This window comes from Cuculus canorus, chromosome 7 (genome assembly GCF_017976375.1).
Source record: "Cuculus canorus isolate bCucCan1 chromosome 7, bCucCan1.pri, whole genome shotgun sequence".
NCBI lineage: Eukaryota > Metazoa > Chordata > Aves > Cuculiformes > Cuculidae > Cuculus > Cuculus canorus.
This window is the reverse complement of record NC_071407.1, coordinates 11304788-11327819: the sequence shown is the minus strand read 5'-3', so window position 1 is coordinate 11327819 and position 23032 is coordinate 11304788. Positions and strand designations below refer to the sequence as shown.

Below are 23032 nucleotides of genomic sequence, written 5' to 3'. Positions count from 1 at the left end.
ATCACTGATAGGGCAAGCTACTGAAATAGGAATTTATGATAGAAAGTACTTGGGTTTCTCCAATAACCATCCAGATAGTCTGGAATAATAACAGTCTAATTTTTAAAAAGCTAAACTTCTACCGATAGAGTTACCTGTGGGACCTTAACTTCTTAAAATGCTAATTCAGTTGCTTCAGTCATGTGGCTATGCTATAAAAGGCCTTTTCTTGTCTATCAAACAAAACAGAGATTACAAGAGGATAGGACTTCTTTTTCTAAATACAAGACAGCAGTATAAATACAGCAGAATGGAAATTAAAAGATGGTGTTGGCAGAAGAGCAAATGGATAAACAAGGTTTAAATATAATTACACTAGGCATTAAGGAAAGATTTTTTTCAGTGGACAGGTCAAGAAGATTGAAGTGTTCTCCAACAAATATTGTAGGGAAAACCATTTAAGACCAGCAGTAAAACATATCTTGATCCATCAGTGCAGGGGCTGTGTGTTTCCTATAACAGCAGGGACCAGATGTTGCTGACTTAAGAAACCATTAGCTACCTGATTCTTGCAGTATTATTGCTTAACAATAGCAGGATTTGATCCTTGGCCTGTAAGCATTAGCGCTCTTAGCAAGAAACTGCTTGTTACTGACGGAGCAGCGCAGGGAAGACAAAAGCACAGGTGATGTACAGCTACAGGAACAGCATAAAACTGCAATAGGTGAAAGTACAGAGAAACAAGGAGAAGCCCACAATATGGCAGAATAAGTGAGAGTTAGGATACAATCTGACACTAGATATCTCAATTGGTTCTACATGTGCAAATTTCCCAAAACATGCTAGGGAGACCACTAATCTGATCAGGAGGAGTCGGCACTGATCAAACCATGCTTGACCTGAAATTACTTCTGATCACAACTAGTCTCCAACTCTGAGATGTGCCTTGAAGTCAGTCTTCTGTTAACAATGAGAATTCCTCTGCCTTTTCTTCAAGCTATAGCGTTTTCTTTGCCCTAAAAGATTAAGAAGGTCAAATATCCCATTCTTCACCCAAATTTCTCTGACACACTAGTCTAGATTGACTCAAGGCGCTAGACATGCCTATCTCCTCAGCTGCAAATTGTTTCTTGGCGGTTACTCTTGTCCTATCGATGTGACAGAACCTGCCATGGCTAAGGTACCATTTCGACATTCGAATCTTTCTCTGCTTGCCCCCTTTTAAATGGTTCACTTCATTTCTTGAAGGTACCTTTTGAAATAAGGCATAATACCCCAAGCAGACTCCACGTTGCTGTAAGTTAAAAAGCAAGCAGGTTCTCTAGGCACACTTCCACTTCAAACTACATTTAAAAATCAAAAAAGCAAGTGAAACACACAAGATTTTGCATATTCAAATCAGTAAAGAAACCAATACCTCCATTTCCCCATTAGATGGTGCTGATAATTTCTTTCTCAGATATTTGTAAATAAAAACCGCGGATTTCTTTTGTGACACTGCTGCAGTGAAATTGTTGTGAAATGGGGCAGAGACAGCAAAGAGCAGAATCCCGGCAAACCTTGGGGATTCCTGTAATAAAGATGTTAAGCAAGAATTCTGGCTTGCCCTAGCTCTGTTGCTGGTGCTTTTTAATTTCTTTTCATTAAGTGTTAAGTATCTGAAATCTTTCTTGAGTCTTTGCAGCACCCTTCTCCTCACGTGAGTAGGGATGAAAAGTTTTAAACTAGTACAGGGTTTTGAGGAAAACTGTACTGGCTTATGCAGGGAAAACAGCTTCCACTTTCTATCATTCCCCTGGAATGGATACAACACCCAAGCTGTAGAAACAACAGTTGCTTAGCATTACTGGTTACCTACCAGTAGAACAGTATATGCCTTCACTAAGGAGTCTTGGAGTTAAAAATATTTTCCAAATTACCCTGTTTTTTTCCCCAAATATCATAAACAAAGATCTGGTTAAATATACCTCAAAGTGACAGAAATCTGCAACAGGGCTTGAGAACTGGATAATTAAAAAGAAATGCACTTCCCCAACTTAGGCAAAAAGCAAGACAACAGAATATGTAAGTAGAATAAAACTACTTTATAGAGAATAATTGCAGCGTTAACAGTTTCAGTGGTTTCAAGAGCTCTTGGGAAAACCATTACCTTGCTATTTTTATATTTTGGCACACCAAAGCTGTTGCATTTGTCCTTCAACTTCTCATCCTAAGCTCAGGCCATTATCCTACATCCACAGCATAATTTGTCTCAACTTACCTTCCCAACTGGCTGTCTTAAAACTTTAATATTCCTGTTGTATTTTCTCAGCTACAGCTTTATCAGCCACAAGGGCAATTTAGTCGTTCCAGACCACAAACAGTGCTGAAGCAGATGTTAAGAACAAACGACAGGGTCAAGTCATTTTTAAGCACTATATCGTTTACTTGGCTGCACCGGTTTACGTATTAGGACTAGAAAGTAATGGGAAACCCAGGCAGTCTGACACAGATGGGGTTTTAACAGCAGAGATGCCATGGTCTGAAAGGTAATGTTTTCTGCCAGGAAAGTGAGAACAGCAAAAAGGTAGAAAACAACCCTGCAGAGCACATAGTAAATGGAAACTGCATTCGGTAGTTCATGTTCTCTCCAGATAAAGCAGCACTCATGGACAATATCAGAGGATCTGGCCAACATAGACCACAGGTCTTCCCAAGCCCATATGAACATGTTGAGCACTTTGAGGTTGGTCCCACTGTATTCTGTACTGTGTAGTACAGAACAAATGTAGAGGGGGGAAAAAAAGAAAGGAAGACCAGGAGACTCGGACAGGTGGGGCACATGCCTTGTTACTTCCAATATTCCTCATGCAACAGGAATTTGCATTTGCACAACTCAACCAGCTGTCCTTCAGCAAGTAAGTCTACTTCTTCCTTAAATACTCCACAAGATCCAAGTTTTAAGAGAAACATATTCTTGGAACTACTGTGCACAGTAACCTCCTCTCACTAGTCTCTTCCCACTTCCACAGGCAACACCCAGACTATGAAACTTAACCAGCTACATCAACACACAGGCTTGGTCCCACGGCAGCCTCAGCCGCCCCATTCCCTACCGAGATCCAGCTTTCCCTCTTGCTCCCAAAACACAATCCCCATTCCCTCCTTGCACCTGGAAGGCACAGGACCAGGTCAGGACAGTAGGAACAATGTCTTTGATGAGCTTCATGGAACTAAGTGCTGTAGAAGTGGTCCTTATCTAATTCAGTGAAGGCTTCATAAATTAAAATCAATGCTTCTTGCAGAGCACTGTTCAAGCAGACTGTCATGTTCAGAGAACAAAAATCAAGGGAGCAGAATCAACACCTACAATGAACCTTTGGAAACAATTACATGACTAGAATAGGTGCTTTGCCAATGAGCGCTAAGAGACCTTCTCCCTCTACCTTCACATCTTATTGACAGGGTATTTCAGTATACTACAGCCTGTGAAGAGATTTAGATACATGGGTCCCTTTGGCAAGGATTGATACATATGCTACAATACCGGAAACTGAGTATGGGGATTTTCTGGAAAACACACAGGAACTCTGCAGCAGTGCAGATAAATGAACCGAGATCTCCCAAGGCTCAGCTTAGACGCACAAGCACACGACCTGTCCTACCTCCCTTCTGCCTACGAGACAGCTCTCACAAAGTAAATACGCATATACCTGGGTATGAAATCAGATGCAAATCCCTTGCTCTACAGAACAGAACCCAGGGTCATTCTGAAATTAGCATGGGGGAAGGGAAGAAAACTCTTGAGCTGCAAATGAATAGAAATCAAGGAAATGGACAGTATACATGGTTGATTCACACATAGTTGTGTCCAAGCTCTGATCCACAGAGAAAATGGCTCTACAATATTAACAGCAGTCATAGAAGGTTCATTTCTGACAATGTGTCTTATGGTTCATTTACCAAGAAAAAATGGATGCAATTTTAGCCAGCGTTAAAATTAGTCTGCTTTTATCAGAGAAAGAAAAGTAATCCCACCTGCCCAGCTCTTCTGTTCTGCTTTCAGAGGAGACTAACACAGAGGTAGTACATTTTAAATAAAGCTTTTCACTGAGCCTGGGATTCCATGTGTTTTCACTCGTCTTTCTTGGACAAAAAAAAAAAAAAAGTCTTCCCAAGAGGAAGACCAATCACCCTGCCTAGACAAGCACAACTCCAACAAGGCCAAGATCATCATCAGTGCTGACTCTGATCTGATTTGAACTGGGTGCCAACAACAAAACTTTAATTTACTCTTTAGGGAAAGTCAGTTCTCAGAAGCCAGTCAAATCTGTGGTATCTGGAAGGAATAAAGGGAGCAGTAACATCCTACTGTACACTCAGCATCATCCACACTCCTGCCAGAATCCCAGGAAATGCTCTAGCAGCTTTATAAACCCTTTCACACACACTGAATTCACTCAAACTTCTCTAAGCTGTTGAGCTCCTGCCCTAGCCCTGTTCAAGAGAGAGATAAAACATCAGCTGCTGCATGTCCCAGAGTCAGAAAAGGGTTTCCTGGGGAAAGAGAAAGACAGGAGGGCCATGAGGAGGCTGAGTTCCCACATAAGTTACCACCTCTTTAGAGCACTGCTCTAAGTCACACGTCATCGAACAGCTGGTATATCCCCATTGAAAGGGTCCAAGGTAAAGTTGAATTCACCCCATTTACACCACCCAAGGAGCTGGCTTCAGAAACTGAGCACATCCCTCTAGTTGCTACCTGTTTTCCGCACCTTTTTGCATCCAGAAAGCATTAAAGTTTAGTAGCAGAACTGAAATATCACTCACTCAGCTTGAGTTCTCTTTAGATTGTTGCTATTGACAGCAAACCCTGAGAGATTTTTTTTTATTAGTATTATTATTTTCCAGTACTGCATGCATAACAATAGCTCTCTAGATACAGCAAATAGATACAAGCAAATGAATGCAACCATAACTGCTTCGTGTCTTTCATTTAAAAGAGTTTCTGATTTGAGTCCTTTTGTTCAGAAAAATATTAACAAGAATTTAGGAGCTGTGTGTTGGGGCTGAAATAAATCAGGTGAATAGGAGGAGAGGGAAGCTTGCTATGACTTCAAAGTACAATGAACACGATGGGACTTTGTGGAATAAGAAAACTAAGGCTGAATTTAATACAAATGGCTCCATTGTTATCACAGGTTCTGTAAAAGCTCTAATGATAATTCAATTGCATTGTTCATTGGGGAGAAGGTAGATGGAGATCATTTAACATTTTTTTAATTAGCAAAATATTTCAACCTGGCTACAACTCACCTTCCGTGCAAGGGAACACAAGTGGTATCAACAGCAGGTTGCAGCTAGCTGTGGCTACAGGGACAGACCCACATTCTGCTTAGGCATTCACTAGGGAAATCACTGTTCAGTGGTGATGGGTACCATCAACTGGAAGAGTCTTGTCAAGACTTCTGCATGGTTCTTGCGATGTCCCACCTTTGCGTAATGGATGGGATTGCTAGAACATTCTGATAATAGAACTAAACTGGGAATAAGCACTCATACAAACTTTAAAATAACATTTTTCTATTTCCAAGTGAACCTTTCAGATTTATTTTAAAAGTCAGGGGTACGTTGAATTGAATTAAAAGGCAGGACAAGTGTTAAGTCCTGTATTGAACAAGTTAGTTCCTAACCTGAAGGAGATAAGGGAAGCCTGGAACTTCAATGGAAAAGCAGCATAAAATACCATCTCAGACCTCCATCATGATGGTCCCTTTATTCCAGCACTATGAGAGCCAAACACAAGCAGACATTAGACCTACTTATTCTCATCTTTCTAATGTCAAAAAGTAATAGAAAGCCTAAAAACTCAAAGCCTTGAAGAGAAACAGCAAGACCCAAATCAAATGATTTCCCAAAGTAACTTCCAGGTTATTTCAAGAGTATCCCAGCAGAGCAGCTAATGCACCCTCTTATATCTGCAGAGTACAGTTTCTATTCAATAAGCCGTCCCAGCAGATCATCAGTAAGCAGGCAGGCAATTACTGTGACCAAGGTATCTGGAGTAGCTGCAGCATCGGCTGCAGGATGCTTTGGCCCATGCAATTGCTATGCCTTAACCTTGCTAGACTGACAGGTGCATCACCTTCACCTTCTGGGAAAACACAATTTGTCATTTTCTTACACATAGGTTGGTGATACCATTTGTCTTGTGACACTGACAGGAATGGTGCTACTGTTAACAGTTGGAAGAAGGGCAGTCGCGATGCTATCATCTGTCAATTGTGATTCAGCAGTGGAAGTTGCAACCCTCAAAGCCTTTCAATGCACACAAACATGCCAAGGACTAGACTAGAGTGAGCTAAACACATCCTTAGTAAAGATCAACAAAAGGAATGGTCCATCTAAGTACAGATTTGTTTTTGCATCTCATACAACAGAATTCATGCAGAAAATTACAAAACCCTTTTGACCTTAAGGCACATATTTGAAAACCTTTGAAGCAGAATTATGAACAGTAGTGCAAGATCTGTCCCTTCTACTCTCCAGAAGGAACTATGCAACATGAAGACAGAAGGCCTTCTGACAAAACGCTGGCAAGAAAGAAGATACTTGTGGGTTAATGTGGGTGTTGACAGATCTTCAAGAGAAGCAAGCCAGGCTGTGCTTCACCTTCACATGTTAAAGAAGTTGGAATGAATGGGGAGCTGAGGGAGTGAGAGAAGGGGGGGGGAAATTGCGATAATTGGAGAAATCATCTTTGAAAGAAGCCAAAAGGAGCAAGCAGCTGATAAGGGGGTTTTGATTCTAGGTGAGGTCAAAGACTCACAGCCCCTCTGGGATGATATACTGCAGGATATCCAGTGATATAAGGCACCTCTTTGTGTCTTTTATAAGATATCAACCCATTTAAGGTCAACCCTTTGCCACAAACTACCAACACCAGCTTAAAAAAAAACCCCAAAACAATAAGCAATACCATAGTATAGGCTTCTGTAGGCACACAGGCAAAGCTCTAGCTGGAAAAAATCTGAGGATATAAATGAAGTATCTTACACAAACACAACTTAAGGAGTTGCCACACATTAGTCCATCTGTGACAACTGACCACACAAGGTCTCATCATCGTGAGAGAAAACTCAGTTTAAATGCCTCTCAGCATGAGCTAAGGTAAATACAAGTACACTTCAGGTAATTTGCTGCAAGCCAAGAATATGTATGACACCATCTCTCGTCAGCTCAACAGCAACAGCCTACTGCACCTCGGGTCAAAGCCTCAAATCCTAGCTAGGCTGCAAATATTCCGCTGTGATTTCAAGAGAGCTTGTTTCTAAGGCTGCATGATCAAAAGGTAAAATTGCACCATCAGAATTCCCTACTGAGACTAGGACAATCCCTTATCCATATTAGCTTTGTCACAAAGGCACAGGAGTGTATTAAGGCCTCTGGTTTTGCTCACATCATCCTTCTAAAAACATAAGCCTACAGACTTTTATGGTCCCCAATCGTTTCACTCCTTTCTGAGCTCAGAAAGCAGCTCTCCAGCTGTAAGAACTTGTACATCTACAAATAGCAAGGCCATTCCCTGCCAAATTCAAGAAGGTAAACAAAATACATCTCTTCTCGCAAAACGTCTCCACACCAATTACCTACATCCCTGAAGAGGGTCTTGTTCACATATTATAGCTCGCACTCTAAGCACTGAAATACAATTAAACCAGATGCATCAGACACCACTTGCTGACTGGCTCATGTCAAACCTCCACAGGTGGTGGCTGAGAGAGATGACTTTCATTCAGAGATGCTGAGGACAAATTACACAGTATATGCACGGAAAGTCACAGCATGGAAAACTACTTTTAGGTAAACTCTTCAATCTATGTCCCACCCTCCAGCAACTGTCTCTGCCCACTGAGTACTAAATTTTGACTAGCAATGTTAATATCTGCCAATTTATCTCATCTCCTCCTCCAAGCTGTTTCACCAACAGCACAACATTCACCGTGCATTATCAGCCTTCTCTCCTTTTATCCTGGCTCTTATGCTCTTTCTGCCTCTTTGTTACCAACAAATGCTGCTACACCACTTAAGTCCAAAATCCCCAACAGAAAATCAACACTCCTCAAAAAAAACATGCTCTTCTTTTTGAATGAAATCAATCCAGCTGTCTGCATCTTGAGTACTGAAGTGTTCTTTCCCCTCTAAAGCCTTTTCTTAGCCAATTCTCGAGCTGAAATAACCCTTAAAACCAATTGGTTTGATTGTATTACCACAGTCCACGAACCTTGCCTTATCTCTACTTTTTCCATTCCCTGCTTTTTTACTTCTCAAGGCCATGTCCCACAAACCTAGCTTTCTGACACCATTGCATTATTCTGATCTGTTAGCATTCATTCCCTGCATTTTCCAGGCAACATCTTAGCGTACTGCTTTCCAGCCTTACCCTCCTCTATTTTACCAAGTCTTCTCTCATCCTCCAGTTTGCACCCACACACACAACAGAGAAGTTTCCTACCTGTTTAGGACACATTTCTTCCTTGGCACCTCTTCCCTGGTAGAAAACACTTCAGATCACAGTGTTTCTCTTCAATTATTGAGGTCACTCAACATCAGCTTTTTCCAAAGCTTACCAACAACCACAGGTCAGCTTCTCTACTAAAAAAACCAGCTGTTCTTAAAAGACGTTCATGCCTCTACTCTTACTCCTACCTCTCCCTCCTCTTTAGTCACATATTCCTTTCACCTGGGAAAACAGGGTAGTCTGCCGTTCAAGGGCCAATTTGCACCCTAAGGGCTTCCTTCAACTTCCTTCAAATTGCCTTCTGCTGAATCTCACTACACCCTAAAATCAATGCTTGTCTCTTGTGTGTTGGTGCTTGTCTGTATCTTCTTCATTATTTTCCTTTTAGAAGTTAATTATCTAAATCACAAAAAAAAAACCCAACCTTCACTAGGATGAATGGAGGATTCGCATAATCAATTCATTTGTAAACTTCATTTTTCTGCTGCTTCTTGTTGCCTGCTCATGCAGTTAAGAAAGAACCTATTATCTAGTCTACCTCCTGCCTAAGGAAGAGACCGCTGCAATCAAGTTATCCTATGTTAAGTAATCCAGAGCACTCCTTGTTAGAGTATCGGAAGCGGCTCTATCTGCCTCCCAAATCATGGCTAACCTAGACTGTCATTTTTTTCAGTCATGAATGAAACATTTGCTTTAAAGCATTTCAGTGCTGTAAAAGGAACACTGTACAGGATTTGCAGTTAACAGGGAGAAGATATCTCTCTATTCTGCCCTAAAACAATGTCAGCAATTAACAACTTTAGGAGTCTCCTGCTTGGGTGGAAATCACATACCTTAGGATCTCAACTCTCAATCTGCTCTGCAGGGGAAGGGGTCAGAACAGTGCAAAACAGCTGTTTGGGTTTTCAAGTGTTCCTCTTACAATCTATTCTCCCTTTCAGTCTCTGACTAGTTAAGAAACAGCTGAGCTGCCATGCTCCTGACTTTCCATACAGCTATCCTTAGTAAAGCTGAGACTGTTTCAGGAACATTTGGAATAGCAAAGCAATATTTGATATTCGAGTTACCTTCACCATAATATTATAGCAGCCAATGACGAGGATCAGTTTATAGAACACAAAAATGGCAAGATTTGTTTAAAAACTATCTTCCACGTTACAATCTCTGTCTCATATTCTATCTAATTCTGTGTTAGAAGCCAGCATTTCTGTTCCATGAAGGATTCAGACAGGCTAATGCTTGATTTCTGTCCCAAGAGGGAAAGGCAAGACAGGGAAATTTCCTATGAAAATAAGTATCAGTAAACATTTTTTCAGCTGATAATCAACAGCACCAAAGCAATTCCTTTTGATAATGTCAGAACATTAAACATTTACTGAAAACATATATAGAGATGTGGTTCTGGACACTCCAGGGGTTATCAGTGATAAAAATCTCCACCAGCATTCGCTCAGGAGGAAAAACATTGTATTGCCTTTGAGGCTACCCACCGACTCACCTCCCTGCAGTGCCCTCACTGCTCAAAGAACTCATTACCATCAGCAAAGATCCTTTGGTGATGCCTACCATGGAACTAAGGAGAAATAGTAAAGAGGAGACAGCTGGAAACAAAATCGCTCCAGGAGGGAGAAAGAATACAGCTTGTTCATAGCGCCCATTCCCAGAAGGGAAGGTGGAAGAGGATGGAGAAGCCATGAACTTTTACACCTTCTGGGAATGAGATGATGTATCACATAGTGTTCCACGTACTCTACATATTCTTATATGTTCAGTATAAAAGATGTATCCATGATATAGCATTAATATCTTTTCATCATCTTGGTGCCAAAGCAAAAACTAACTGGGAATATTTCTCACTACAGTTTTTGACACTATCAGAACGCAGACAATTTTGGTTCATATTTTAGTGTAGCAAATGTCACTGAAAATGACATACCTCCAAGAAATTTTCTGATTTTGACTAAAATGTATTTTCTAATGGAAAATTCTTCTGACAACTTCCTTTCCCCAAGTGGCTCTAATACTTGTGTTTAATGATTTATGTGTCTCGGTGGCATTTTCAATCTACTGACGTCATCTGTCCTTTGTGCACTCAACACAGAAGGTGAATATTTAAAACTGTATGTCATCTGTCTTCTTTCGTCTTTATTGCAATACAGCATTCATTTCCCATTCTTCATTAAATCATGTATTTCTATGATGAAATATTTTCACCTTCTAGCAGCTGCTACTGTGTAACGTATTTCTGGATCATCTCAGTAGCTTCTTAGAAGTGCAAATTTACTAAGGGGTTAAAGCTTAATTTGTATCAACTCGGTTCAGACATCAAATACACAATTCTATATATTTAAGCAGGAGCACTAAATTACAGACATCTTTCCTTTTCTCCAAACTCTATCCAGCAAAGATCTCCACCCGTTTAATGATACAATAAGTCCTCATTTAAACAAAATGGTCTCTATATAGAGGATTAAGTTTGGGATTCCTGGGTAACATTTTATAATGTCCTATATTCTCTGCTTCTCAAAGTATCTCTTTCCCTTACTTGCTGTTTGTTTCTCACCAAAATCCACCTTGTCAAAAACAAGATTTCTCAGATATTATTCTTTCTGCCTGGTCTTTCAATACGTCACTGTTAGAAAGGAATAGAGATGGATCCTCCTTCTGCTCGCCACAAAGAGGTTCTTGGCTTCATCTAAGTGAATTCTGATTTACATGAGCAGAAAAGGAGCACACATACAGACTCAACATTTCTCCTCAACTGTTTAATTCTGAGATGGTGCCAGACTCAATGGAGATATGGGAAGGATAGAGCAACTAAAGAGATGAAATTTTCTTCTCTCTGTGTGTGCGTTTCTCTTTCAGTCTGACAGAAGCACTGGTGATTTCTTAACCCTTTTTGGAAGGAACTTTGCAAAGTAGTTTGGGGTTTGTTTTCTTCCTTTCCTCTACAGCCATCACTTGGACGCCTTAAGAACTTGAAGAGGGCTGAAGAAAATCACTGTTGCTGTACTAAGCACAGATATTGACAGCAATTTTAAAAGGACATGAGCAGCCATCAAGCATAGGCAGATAAACCAAAGCACAAACGTTTCCTGGAAATACTTGCTACACTTAACATCACTTTAGAAGTTCAAAGAAACATCAGAATATCTTTGGTTAACTCTGCTTTAAGAGAAAGGCAGTATTCACCCGCACAGAAGCTGTACCTTACTCCCCAGTGGTTTTGGTGGTTCATCACATCTACACCATAGATGCTACTATGGGGCTGCCAACACAGCCCTATTTCCCTGAGGAGGGCTGAAAAGGACCGGCACGTAGCAGGGCAGGAGAATAGAACAAATGCAATCAATTCTAACTCAGGATATAACTAAAAGGAGAGGCTGAGAAGCAAGAGGGAAGCAGCAGGAACATTCATTTCCTCCCTCAAAACCCATGCACAAATCAGACAAGCCATCAGTAAGATGATATTATTTGCTCCATTGGATCTGTGTGTTATCGATATCTTGTGTGCACGTAAAAATCATAAAGACAAGCTTTAACGTTTTTATGATCCTGGATAGTGATGGGATTTAAAGGCCTTAGAGACTGTTACACTTAAGAACAACAAAAAAAGAGTTAGACAGGAGGTAAACCTACTATTTCTGGGCTTCCTCAAATGGCAGCAAAACTGGTCAACATCTCTGTAGTGTCGGGACACTGAATTTTTTCAGACCTCAGCTGTGATCCTGTTCAGCAGCTCCTCAGTATTCCAAGTATTGCAATATCAATTCCCAGTTTAATTCTGAGCTACATTGCAAGGAATTAAGTCAAAGGAAGCTGAGGAAAAAGGAAAAAATATGCTTTCTACAGAAGTTTTTTCATTTTTCAGGAAGCTTTTGACAGTGTAAGAGGGAAGAGACTATATGAACCTGCGTCTTAAGAAAGATTTAATGACTAAATCCTCAGAGCCCAAATCCAGAACCAGCCCATTCTAAGCTCCACCTCCATCCCATCCATCCCCCAAAAAAGACAGCTTTCATTCTCTGAGTCTATGTATGGGGCTTTCATAAGATTTCTCAATTATTTGTGATCCATTTCTTCTAAGCACCCTGGTTCACCCAGTCTTTAAGGTGAATCTGGTCTTGTTCTGAAATTTGTTCTGCAAAGACCAGTTTCAGTGTCACCGGAATTTGGAAGGAAGGCTAACAGGGTGGGAACTTCCCAGCTCATGCTGGAAGAGGTGATGCACAATCCCTTATGCTGGGCACTGTGATCATACCGCCAGATTAAATTCCTAGTTCATCCGAATATCTTTGTGCCTATATTGATCTCATCCATCTGGAAGGCAAAAGGAGAAATGGCAGAGTGACAGAACAAGGCCACCACCATCACGCTGAAGCTTCAACATGTTCCTCTCAGCGCAGTGGGTATTCCTGCTGACAGTCAGTGAGGGGCTGCCGGCTCTGTAGCCACCCCTTCCCAACAGCAGCAGCTGCAGCATCCCATTTAACCGCTGCCTTGGGCCACCAGAGGAGCAGAGATGTTTGACAACGTCAACGCACGCTGTGTTGGCTCCTAGGCTGGCCTGTTCATCGTGATAATCATTAGAGTTATGTTTGCCTTTCATTAATAAAGAAATATGTGCCTTCCCTGGCCTTTCTGCATTAAGGAAAGGCATCAGCACTTGCACACCTACACACACAGGTGTGTGGGGCACTTCCCTCGTGTATTGGTTGTTTTATTTTTTTTAGGAAGCACACTCAAATATGTTGCTGTCCCAACTGTCACTGCTTGTCACATCACAATAACAATCGCCGCTTTCAGAAGCCAGTTCAGGTTGTTTAATCACTGCTTCCCTCCAAGCTGTCCATCACAGAGCGGTCGCCAGGCAACAGCATCAACAGACAGGACTGTGGGTGGCTAGTGAGGAGGATGGAGCACACCAGGATTTGCAGGGAGGAAGAAGAACTTGCATTCCCATGGGAGAGGGAGGCATGGGAGCTGTTGAGTCTATCTGATGAGATCCCAGTCTACAGCATGATGAAAATAACAGGGGTTTGCATGATTGCAGAACCCACTGTTTTGGTGGAGGCAGAGAAGACAGCCGGACACTGGCCGAGAGCACATTAACACAGAGCTGGGTTCCTTGCTCGAGCTCCCATAGGCATCCATGGAGCAGCTCCTTCCATCATAGGTGGGATGGCAGGACCCTGCTGTCCCACCCAACTCATAGACACAGGCACAGCCTGCAGTTAAAGACAGACACAATGAACCATATTTATTCCTTTAACAACCTTAAAATCAGTTGTTTTGGAATGGATGGCGAGTTTCTGAATAAAAAAAAAAAGAAGACCAAATGTGAACTTACAGAAGCTGGAAATGAAATGGAAGGCAACACTAACCTTGGAGCTTTTAATCCAAAAGATGAGCTGGAGAGTGTTTTGGTTTGTTTTCTTTCATTTTGTTTCCCAGGAAATACACAATTAAACAGTCATTTGTTATTTAAACAAACAGATGCTGATCTGTTTCAAAGCTTCTTTGTATTATAGCCTAAATAGTTATTACCAAACTTCAGTAGTTCTTCTACAGAGATGCTAGGTCACTAAATCCAGGCTAAGTCCAGATCCATATAGTCCAGATTTATATAGCCAAGATCTATATTCCCCATATCTCTACCTTAGGCTCTGTCCCCCTTAATGTATTTAGGGGAGTGTGGGAATGTGCACACAGACGAAGTAGAGGCGATGTAGTGCAGTCCCTTCCCATGGTGTGATCCCCAACCAGAATACCATCTTAGAGAATAATTATCCTCCAAACTCCTCTAACTAGTGACATTCCACTGGCCTATATATTTTGGTACTAAGTTTAATGTGTCTTTTGCCGGTGTATCTTTTAGTCACTTGTTTATCCTCTCCTATTAAAAAAAAATCTATTAAGTTTCATGTAACCAATCTAAGATCTAACTTGGAGTTGCTGAAAACCATTCCCAAATTTGATTTTGTTTCCAATATTGATCAACTTAAAGCTTTTATCTTTCACTTTCAGAAAACTATTTTTTCCTTGGAAACCTGAACTAAAACTCAACAAAAAGCAAATTAATTTTCCGTACCATATTTTTTGGCATGTAGGGTTTGATTTTCACCATAAGTATGTTTTTTAACCCAGAAAAATATATTTATGCTTATACATAGGTAAATTCTTGAAAAACTAAGGTCTTTGAGTATTCCTTGGAATATTCAACAGAATTTACTTTTCCTGGGTCTATTTTCAGAGACTATTCAGTTAATGGTACTGCCAACCTTCTTGGCCAAGGCAGGGAACTTTAAGCTGTTTCTAAAGGTTTATATTGACCAAGTCTCACACACACAAAAAGAGAGCATAAGACCTTTTTCATCTACTGAAAACATACCTTGGATTTAAAATAATTTTCCATGTAAAGCCTATTCCAAGTTATTAATTGAGGTCCATTCCCTCCATTATTGAGGAATTTCCTATTGATTTCTGAATTAGTAACTTTATGATTACCTCACACCCCACCCCCCAATAAAAAAGTGCACTTGAGAAAGTCACATATCAAGCAGGGACAATATATGAAGAAAAAAATAAGTCTACATTTGTTACATAAAATATTTCCCCTGACTTATTTCTCAAACTTAAATGTAGTGGGGGAGGTGAGAATGAGGGAGGAAGAGAAATGTTTGGGTAAATAGATGGGATATCTCTGCCAGGTTATCTAAATAGCCTGATTTTCTAAAGTGCCCTTCACTTCCTCCTGAAAACCTGCATGAAAATGATCTGCAAGATCTCATGGCACTGCTGTCCTTTAATAATCACCAGCAAAGGTAACATAAAATCCAAAACAAATAGGATGTGAGCACTAACACCGAGTTGGGACCAGGTGATGTGAGGGATCAAGAGCTTCCCATGTACAGATGAATGCTCTCCATGCAAAAAAAAACCAGCCCCGCAATGCCATGGGAACACATTTGTCTTGAAGTGTCAACCGCAAATCACCTCCTTCCATCTCCTCTCCCTCACCTCTTGATACAACATATTCGTGCAACGCATGTAAGACTCTGTAAATGGACTCTTAGGTTACAAGGGGCAGCAAGAAGTGAAACACAAGGCATGGGGCACACATCCCTAGTGGTAGCCTGAAAACTCTTTTGATGAACGTATTTCAGCTACCTTCTCCAAACACTAGATGTTATCTTTATGTCCTAGCTGCACTGTGATATTTTTGCCAGTCCAGCCTTGCTGTTTCTGCATGAGAAAATGCAATCTCGGGGGAAGGATATTTTTTCTCTGAAGGTGAGGGTGGGTGATGTTTGCTGTTATCCTGCAGTTGGCTGCCTTATATGCACTTTGTGGTCTCTTCATCCTGCCCCAAGATTCCTTAGCCATGCTGCCCAGCAGCACAGCAAGCATCACTCCCTTCGCTTGAGGTGGGCTTTGTCTCATTTGGGCTGTCTCAGAGTTTTCCCTCCAGGAAAAGACAAATCACAAGGTCTATGACTCCTTTCACCTTCCTGCCCCTGCAGAAGCAGTTCTGCCCTAACCACAGCATAGGGGCAAAGCATAGGAGACCCAGCCCCAAAAGAGAGTGCTCACAGTGCAGATACTTGGCATTTCCCACCTTCTTCCCTGCCCCTGTCCCTCCCCGCCTAAACCTCCACCTCATTTCTCAGCCTTCTCCTCTCCACTTGCCCCATGGCAGTGGCACCACAGCTCAGCCCGCCCTGAGCATGTCCCCGCAGGGCAGCACAGGGGGGAGAAGTCTGGAGGCAGCTTTGAGTCCCAGTGTGCTACCACAGGAAAACATCACAATGTAAGGTTAAATTAAGTTCTTGGAGATCCTCTATAAGAAAGGAATTCCATTTTAGGACACATCCTAAAATATCGCTTTCCTTCTCAAAGTACTTTCCTTTTATGTTCCCCAAGGAGAGAAAGTGCAGTACCAAGTAAAAGTATTATTGCACTACCAGCACTGAGAATTAGGGATTAAGGGCTCTCCTGTTAACTGTTGTTTGATTTAAGAGACAGCAAAAAAATTTGCAAGTGGCACAAAAATTATTTTACTGCACCAACTTTTATATGCATTTAAAATTCCAAAATAATTAGTCTATTACCCAACACAGCCATTTGAATTGGAATTAAGGCCTATTTTCATTTAACACAGAAATGTCAATTAGAGCTGTGGGAGTCATTGATTTTTTGGTTTGCTGGCCAGATATTAAAAAAAAAATGAGAAAAAGGAAGTGCCTTATGTCAGACTGGTTTTTTTTTCCTCCTCCTATGAAATGAAAACCTGAATATAGCTTTGGTTCTGGGTGAATGGGGTATAGCACAAACAGATTTTGACAATATCAGTGCGCAAATATTGTTTGAGATGCTCTACCATTCCCAGGCCTGGGCATCAGGTAGCGCACAGGACCCACAGGATGCCCTTGCCCCATGAAGAAGCAGGTAGAGGCAACACCATCTCAAACGTCACTCAAAGCCTCTGTGTGGGACACTGAATCAAGGGGGTTTGTGTCGTTGGATCATTTTTAAATATAGAATAAAAGAATTGGAAATCTATTCAAAAATTATGTCTTGAAACAAAACAACAACAAAAACCAATATAACATTTAAACTTTCAAGATTTTGGCTTGTTCAGAGCTGTTTCTCAGTAGCCTTGGGATCAAAAGGAAATTAGTCTGAACTTAGGAAATGCTCTAGCCAAGCTACCACAGCATTTTCTAGGGCAAGAGTTCTTTGACAGATCATTTTTACATGTCTTGCTGGAGATCTGCACAACGTGAGGGTTGTATTCAGTCTGGCATAGTGAGCAAAGCCCGAAGGACACAGGAATGTCCAAGGCCAATGCTAATCTTGCAGCCTTTATATGTAGAGCCACATCACAACAGGACGGGTCAGAATGGTCTCTAACCTCTCCAGAATGAGTTGAGGACTTCCACCCTCCTTGCTTCCCCCTCTGAGCAGACCTCATTATGATCGCCGGGTCAGAGAAACACGAAAGTCTTACTTGAAGTCAGGAGGAAAGGGAGAAAACCCTTTTCTATTATTTAGTACAGCATTGAGAAGAATGAAAACTGTAACCCTATTGCTTTACACAGTTTATAGCCTCTTAATATTGTGTAAATGCCAGCTGCAACAGTCAGAGCTCTTCCATTATTCTCCTTAATCTCTCCTTTTGATAGGATTTGCATATTCCACCTTTAAGTCCAAGGGGAAGCTCCTCACCATCTCCCAAACACTTTCACAGAGACCAGATTCACACAAGCCTTTCTTCTAGTTCTCAGGGATTCTCTCACTCACTCCATTCTTTCAGTGCATGGCTATTCTTATTAACAATTTCCCATCTATCCTATTTCATATTCTGTATATGAAAAGCCTACATTTTAGCTGGTCAATAAATATATGGATCGCAACACAGAACGAAGAAATACTATGGCTATTGACTCATTTTTGCCAAATCACACAAACACACACACACAAAAAAAAAAAAAGATAAAAAAAGCCCTCAAAACTTTCTGGCTAAAAAAAAAAAAAAGTGTCCTACTCAAAAATTACAGTAAGTCTTCTAGTGTTTTCTCTCACTGAAGGCCTCTTTTTAAAGTAAGCTTCATACCTAAAATTGATGTAAAGTATTTTATGATCTGCACAGTACCAAATCTAATTCACGAGATCAAAGTTTGAAGCAGGGGACTACTAGCAATACTTTAATTTGATTTGATTTTTTTATGGTTTAAATCCCAATTTTTGTTTCCTCACTTTTTATCCAGCCCTTCCTAAATATATTCTCATTAGCTCTAACAAGAGATTAGCCTGAAACAGTCTCAGCAACTGATGCATTACGCTATTAACACCATTATACATCCTTGTAATATGTAAGCAATACATACGTCTCACTGAACCATTTTAATGCAAGCATCCTCCTTGGATAAATCTTTCCTGGGACCTGTTTCCTGCACCCTAGGAACCAATCTAAATGCAAAGTGACTGACAGTGAGGTCATTCCTCACCGTGGGCCTCACTGTGCAGCTGGCTCTGGGTTCTACAGATATCATTTCCTTAAAACTCCTCTTTTATAATAATGCAATTGCCATGGGAGAGGGGAAGGGAGCAATGGGCTATCACAGTGTCATGCAGTGTAAAGCCAGTCGCTCATGGGATGGTGTGGGCAGGTTCTTCACCCATCCTTGGTAGCTTTACACTGCTGAAAAAGGAAGGACAGAGGTTACCAACTACAGCCTGTCGCACAAACACAGCATCTGAGCAAAGAAGTCTAGGAGTGAGGAAGGCTGAAAGTGACAATTTGATTGTGATCCCCCACCCTGATCTGAACAGAGCAACACTGGCAATTTAAAATACTTTTGCCATACCTTTACTGTTTCACTTGTAAACAGGAATACATTCATTACCATCTGCATGGAATTGTGTTCATCAAAAGCAAAGACCTGTTTCAAATTTGAGCTCTCAGGAGCCTGACTCCTAGAAATTCACAGTTCGCTTTCCACAATCTGTCTTACAAGCAGATACAGAAGGAACAGTGCTTGCTTGATTTAGCAAGCCAGAGGCTGAAAGGGAATATGAACACTGCCTGTAAAATAATTCCAAGGGGCATAACTGCCAGGGAAGGAAAATATTTAATTAAAAGACACACGCACAAATGAAAAAAAAAATTAATCTAAATTGCCCAATGGCAACATTAGAACAGAAATCAGACAGAAGTTTCCAACAATCAGAAGAATAAAGCTTGGAACAGCTACCCAGCAAGGAAGAAGGCCACAGAAGGGTGGGTTGAAAGAAACCCAACTGTTTTCAAGATGTAGTTTGATCAGATTATGGCTGTCGGATGCAGTACCTTTGCAGGTCTGTACTTTTGTTTAAGTTCCTATGCAGCTCTGTACCTTTGTTTAAGTTCCTAATTTATAAAGCAGATTTGAACACTTCAGCTGAATATCCAACAACAGATTATTCACAATTACATTGGCCAGGAAAAAATTGGAAATATATAGGTGCATTGGAAATACATAGGTGCATTGTTATTCTGCCTTACCAGTGCTCAGTTTGTCCTGACAACGACATTAAGTAAAACCTTGCAAGTAATACCTAATGCGGGGTTTCATCTGCCTAAAAGCTCTCCCATAGAGACCTACCTCTTCCCCTGTTGTCTAGTATAATCACCTGACAACAGCAATTATGACCTTGCAGGCTTCATCCTGCACTGGACTCATCAGCTGTATTGATTTTCCACTGTGCATAGAGTAAAAAAAACCTATCTGGCCATGGTTTTTTTGCATCTGGTCCAGACTCCACCTCCATTAGTGTGTTGAGGATCTTCTGTTCCTGAGGACCTAGCAGAAAAGTCAGCTTTGTCTTTCCCAACATATAATTCACAGAAGTTTGAACCAGCTGTTTCAATGTACTGTGGCCATACAAAAGCCGATCCCCAGGTGTGCATCAGGGTAAATGTTCAAATTCTTTGCCAAACACTTTAAGATCTACACCACCGTCCAGCCCAGGAGATCACTCTGTTCAGACCGAGGCAAAGGTAACCTGCCTTATTAAGTGGATGTGAAACGCACGCTGCCTTCCTTCACAGCACCACATTATAGGACAAGCTATAGCATCAAGGCTCTTACTCAGACTTGCTTACCTTCCGACCTCCTCCAATCTTTTTACTGTTTCTCCTGTGTACTTTAAAAGAGCAAGTAAGGCACCATCTCACTCCAAGCCAGCCTCGGAGAAAAGTGGTCTTGGTTTCTTGTAAGCTCTGAGAACCATCTGTATCCCAAAAGCTCATAATGGACATCTCCTTGAGACAGACGTCTCTTCGAACAAGTCTCTTTTAGCTTCACACACAGATCTTCGCCAGCTCTTTTATCCTAGTCTATAGCAGAGCACTAAGGGAGCTATGGGGACTCCACACCAACAGTGTTTGGATACACCACATCAGGCAGCACGTGCGATATCTCTGCGAGCTAGGAAACCTACCAACTTCCACACCAATGATGAAATTTCTCTGGCGCAAATAAAGGCAAGAGATCTCACTTGTGTGTCTTGTAGCAGAGATCTGAGGAAGACTTTATCTCATACAATCTTTTACTCCACTTTCTACAGAGGCCAGTGGAAAGACTCTCGCGACGTACCAATGCAAGTAAATTAAGCAATACCGAGACACATCCACAGACTCAATAGCCTATACTTCTATTCCTCTGTCAAAATGGTTCCAGGCAGGGGGCTGGCAGGGGGCAGTTAACACCTTCCTGAGTAGTTCTCAGATGGTCTGGGATTCAGTACAAGCCAAAGACCATTTCTAGCACCTGATTTAGTTGCACGCACTTTTCTCTGTTTTGCAGACCGATTGCAGAGATGCCAGACAGCCTGGTGTGGCCTCACTTACCTCCACTGGAGTCAGAGCGAGCCTGAGGCCCACCTGTATTTTAATACAGCACTGAATACACTCACGGTTTCATCCTCATCAGCCATCTGACAATACAGACTCAACACACCTATGCTTTCCTCTGGGGAGGTCCTACTGACTCCACAGGTGAAAAAAGCAAGGTCGACAGGAAGGATTAGTGTAGATGTGAAGTGTGTCCCTACAGAAGAGAGCTGGGCACACTCCACATGTCTGGGTATGGATATTGTGCTGGAAGGTAACCTGTCCAAGAAGTACCTAAAGTCACTGATGGGCCAAAATAATCCCTGATGTAAGACAATTTATGTTGGTGGAGTTACGTCTGGATGACTTGGACTGCTATTTATTATACTTACTGTACCTGTGGCCAAGCATACAGTGAGTCCATCGTCAGAGCAGAATGGTGCGTAGACACAATATGAAATCACGGCCAAGCCTGAAAGAAGCTGCAAACACTGAGAAAAATCCCTTACAGAAATCGGCAGACCTTTCAGGGGTCCCTTCTCTTCTACCAGAAACAGCGTAATTGTATCCAAACCACTATCAAAATAAGGACACAGGGAACACCACTGATTCTAGCAGAATCAGGTATATTGCAATAGAACAACTCAGTGGTGATAGTGCTTTAATTTTCCAGCTTTTCCATCTAAGGGGATATTTTGAGCTTCGTTTTGGATTTTTCCTTAGATAGATGCTGCAAACCATGATCATATTCATTGTGTCTCTGTGCCTGGGCAAAAGGCAAAGCTTTTTAACAGCAGCACTTGCAGAGCACATTGGACTGAAAACATGAAGAGGTGAGTTGCATCCCCCGGCTATCGCAGGGAAATGCAGGAGGGAAGGCGGCAGCTACTGCTGCTGGAGAGCAGCCAGGGCACAAGGGTTACACAGCATCCCTTGTGAGCAGCACCACAGCATCCTCTGTGACTCCCCATGTGGGCAGAACTACATGCACTGTAAATGAAGCATTTCACCTCAATCCCCTTCCACTCCCAACTCCTTCACAGATGAGCACCCAAAACTTTCACTGGGTTGGTGCCACTTCGGTCTACGTACTGATCACATACCATTGCTTCAGCTAAGCCTGGTCATGCATCCATATCTCGCTAGGGCCCAGCTCCATTTAGTGCTCCAAGTAAGTTGCAATCACAGCACAAGACAGCACTGCCAAAGCCTCCAGCAGCAAGGCTGAAGCATAATCTCCCCATGCACAATGCAACCCACAGCTCTTTGGGGAGGACAGAGGCAAATTATTTCCTCACAGTTCCCTGAAAATATTTGTGACCACGCAGGAAGTAAATTGGTCCTAAGCGTTTATAGTCCATACTACCACAGTGGTCAGAAACACATATACATGCATATGCATTCCAAAGCAAATATATAATAGAACATGTATAATAATAACAATATATGTGTCTTGAAAAATGTACAGAGGGCCATAACTGCAGTGACAGACCAGGGAAACTGATGCCTGCTGGATGACTTTTTATATCAGAAGCTTTTTCTTAGCAAATGGGTCACTTGAAACTAATGTCAGCCTCAATTCAATCTGTATGAACAGACCTGAGTTCCTACAAGGCAGCTTCTGTCCGCACAACTACGAAAGAGGCAGGCTAGCTGAGTTGTGAAGAAAGGGGAAAGTTCTTTGAAATGGAGATGACAAGTACCATTCTGTCAATTAATTGATTAAAAAGCTCCTGATGAGACCCTAAAACCATGTCTCAATTAACTAGGGCTGAACCTCACAGTGAGGCACTTACGATATCCACTGTAATTCTAACTCGGGTGGTTATACCTCAATACAATCTATACCAAATAGAATTCATAATTATTACACCATTATTTCAACATGTTACCAGGCTGCCAGTACAAAAAGCTGAAAGGGAGACTAAAGATTTGTGCTAAACACCCAGAAATCTTCTGGTATTACAGCTGCAGATATGAGAGGAGAAAAGCCCAAGTCCCCCTTTCTCCTGTGAAGCTGTAAGGGCAATGACCGTGTCGTGCCAGCATCCCCTTCCCTCTTATTAGTATTCTGCTTGCTGTCTCCAAGAGGCAAAGTGACAGAAGTTGGAGCATTCAGGCAGGCTGATCCCCCAACTTCTGCTAGTCCACAAGAAGAGTTAACAGCAGGCAGAAAG

General features: G+C 41.6%; 1 protein-coding gene across 5 annotated transcripts in view; it reads right to left on the bottom strand.

The window, feature by feature from the left end:
- The window catches only part of SORCS1 (sortilin related VPS10 domain containing receptor 1), a 371394-nt gene that overhangs the window by 267197 nt on the left and 81165 nt on the right, over positions 1-23032 (bottom strand). The gene's annotated exons all lie outside the window — the stretch shown is intronic.